Source organism: Tupaia chinensis, unplaced genomic scaffold (genome assembly GCF_000334495.1).
Source record: "Tupaia chinensis unplaced genomic scaffold, TupChi_1.0 Scaffold149256_1, whole genome shotgun sequence".
Taxonomy (NCBI): Eukaryota; Metazoa; Chordata; class Mammalia; order Scandentia; family Tupaiidae; genus Tupaia; species Tupaia belangeri.
The window spans coordinates 284,434-287,381 of NW_006209101.1; positions in this window are offsets into that span (position 1 = coordinate 284,434).

The window sequence follows — 2,948 nt, forward strand, 5'->3', positions numbered from 1 at the left end:
AGATCACTTAAGAAATTATGTGAGTCAATAAAATGTGGGGGAAAAAAGGAATGGAGAACAACTGTAGACACCTGAGATAGTGTGAGAGGAGGGTGGGTAATGGCAGAGGGTGAGAAATAGGGGGGAAAAATAGATATATACATATATATATATACACACACAAACACACACACACACACATATATATATATATACGAAACTAGAAATGGAAAATTATTGACAATATCATGTATGATTAAGCCACTATGCAGTATATTCTGGATGGGAAATCATTTTGTATGCTGTGATGATATTCAGTGAGTGAATGTAAATTAATTAATTAAAAATTAAAAAAAGAAAAGAAAAAAGAAATAATAATAATAATAAAAGGAAAGAAAAGAAAGAATACATCTGCCAAAATTCATGCATTGAACCATGGTAAAGAGATTAAGAGGGTGAAAACTTGATCGCTTGTTGAAGGGTGGGGATTTTGGGAGAACAGGATTAAGGTAATCATGGCAAAGCTCCCATAGTTGATTCCTGGTGGGTTTACAAGGAGAGGGAATAAGACCAGAACAAATACACATATGAAACACAGACCAGACTATGCTCTCTTTTCCTCTGTTCATTTTGTGATGTAGCCAGAAGATTCTACCAGATGTGAATGCTGAACCTTGGGCCTCCAAATTGTGAACTCAATAAACCTCTAGTCTCCTAAATTATCCAGACTTAGGTATTTTCTGTTAGCATCAGAACAAACTAAAACAACTATCGATTTTTAAGTGAAAACACTATTGTGCAGCAGCAACTCAATAATATTATCTTTTCTTTTTACATAATACTAAAAACTTATGGGAAACATAATTGAATACAAAATTTTAAGAACTGAAGAAATCAGGGTCAGCAGTTGGTGTAATGGCTGTGTCGCTGGACTCTCATGTACTTGACCTCGGTTTGAGTCCTGGACCTGGTGACTTAAACTCACGCCAGGCGCATGTGCCTACGTGCCCAAGATCTTGGGAGGCGAATGGAGGAGAAGGGATTGCGGCATGGCCATCCCCCTGAGGGGTGATTTCTCACTTTCTGTCTCTCTGTCTCTCTTTCTGGTGAACGCACGCGCTCTAATAGCAAAAACCTCTCCAAAAACAAAACAAAGCAAAATAAACTGATCTATGTAACTTAAAGCAAAAGCTAGGGATATAACTGAAATATTAGAAGATATAGAAACATGGAAAACAGTTATGAATACTGGAGACAGTATGGGAAGAGGGTGGGAGATGGGGGAGAGTTAAAGGAAAGGAATCAAGGAGAAAAATAAAGAGGCAAGACATTTGAGGGACACATCAATGGCAGATTGTTGATGATAACGTGTATGATATGTTCAAGTGGACTAGTGGGAAATGTGTTCATGTTGGGTAAATTAATTTTATAAGCTGTAGTGATGTATAGTGATTGAATAGTAATTAAATTAAAATAATAATAAAAATAAATAATTAAAACAACACTGATACAGACTTTTGCTCAAGATAGATGATTTTTTATAATGGGGCTGTCCAGTCATGCAACAAACTGCCTTGTGTAAGAGAAAAGTTCTTTGGGACCAGCAGATACTGTAATGGTTATGTAGCTGGATTCCCACATGGCAGACACAGATTCGAGTCCTGGACCCTGGGGTCCAGGCATGTGTGCATGTGTGCCTAAATCCTGAGAGGGGAATGGAGGAGAAGAGACTGCAGCGTGGCCATTCCCCCTGGGAGGTGTTTTCTCACTCTCTTTCTCTCCGGTGAACACATGCACCCTCTAGCAAAAATTCTGTCTCTCAAAAAAAAAGAATGAATTCCTTATCACCATTTCTGGGGCAAGTGTGAGAGCACATGCTTGAACCAGGAAGAGAGATCACGGGGTGACTTCTTAGTCTTCTAAAGCTAAGATTCAATAATGGCAATTGTTTAAAGGTTAAACAGTGTGAAAAATAATTACTGAAAATCATTGACTTGTGTAAGTACAAGAAAACTTGAAGTCATCACTCTAAATTAAAGAAGTTATGATCCAAGACTAATTCTCCTATTCTAATTCTTTTGGAATGTTTGAACCCTCAGAACGCTCCACGCACTTCATTTAGTCTGTGTTTCTCGGAGGTAGAGAAGTCATCAACTTTCCTGTTTTGTGTGTGTGTGTGTGTGTGTGTGTATTTGTTTACTGGAAAATGAAGCAATTCCATAGCTAATGTGTGACAGGAGGGCGGTCAGTCTCAGTACCAGTCTGGCAATCATTCTATGACATCACTGTTTTCCTAGCACTAATTATCTCCAAAGGCACTGCCAAGATTTTTTTTAATTAATTTTTTAAAAATTAGTTTTAATTTTTAGATACCTATGTGTGTATATATGTAAATGCATGTGTACATATGACATTTGTAAGAAAAACATTCAAGAAAAAACTGATAGGAAGTTACAGTTAAAATAAAAGGGCTGGAAGGCAGTATTTACTTAAGGCTTTCAGTCATTCAATATCACTTTGACAAACATTTAATCACATGATTCTGATCTCTATCCACATGGTTCTGTGCAAATTCATTAGCAGATAGTAAATAAGAGCCATATCTACATGTGATCTCGCAAAAGCAGTCTTGGAATTCTGGTGTAGCAATGGCATGATGTAATAAAGGTGCTCTGTACTGGAAATCCAAGGTCAAAGTCTAGCCTCACCCTGCCACTAACATGTCATGTGGCCTTGGGCAAGTCTAGCAACCACTTTGCACCTGCATTTCTTGATTTCTAATTTTATAAAAGGACTTGGACTACACTGATCTCTAATGTTTCTTTTAATCGTTAACATCTCAAAATTACTACCTACCAGAAACCTCAGTTTACTTGTGATGGTCATTTCCTCTTTTGCAATTAAAAACATGGTTTAGTTTATAGTTCAATTGGTTTTAAATGTTTTATAGCAAAGTCACATCAGCAGGA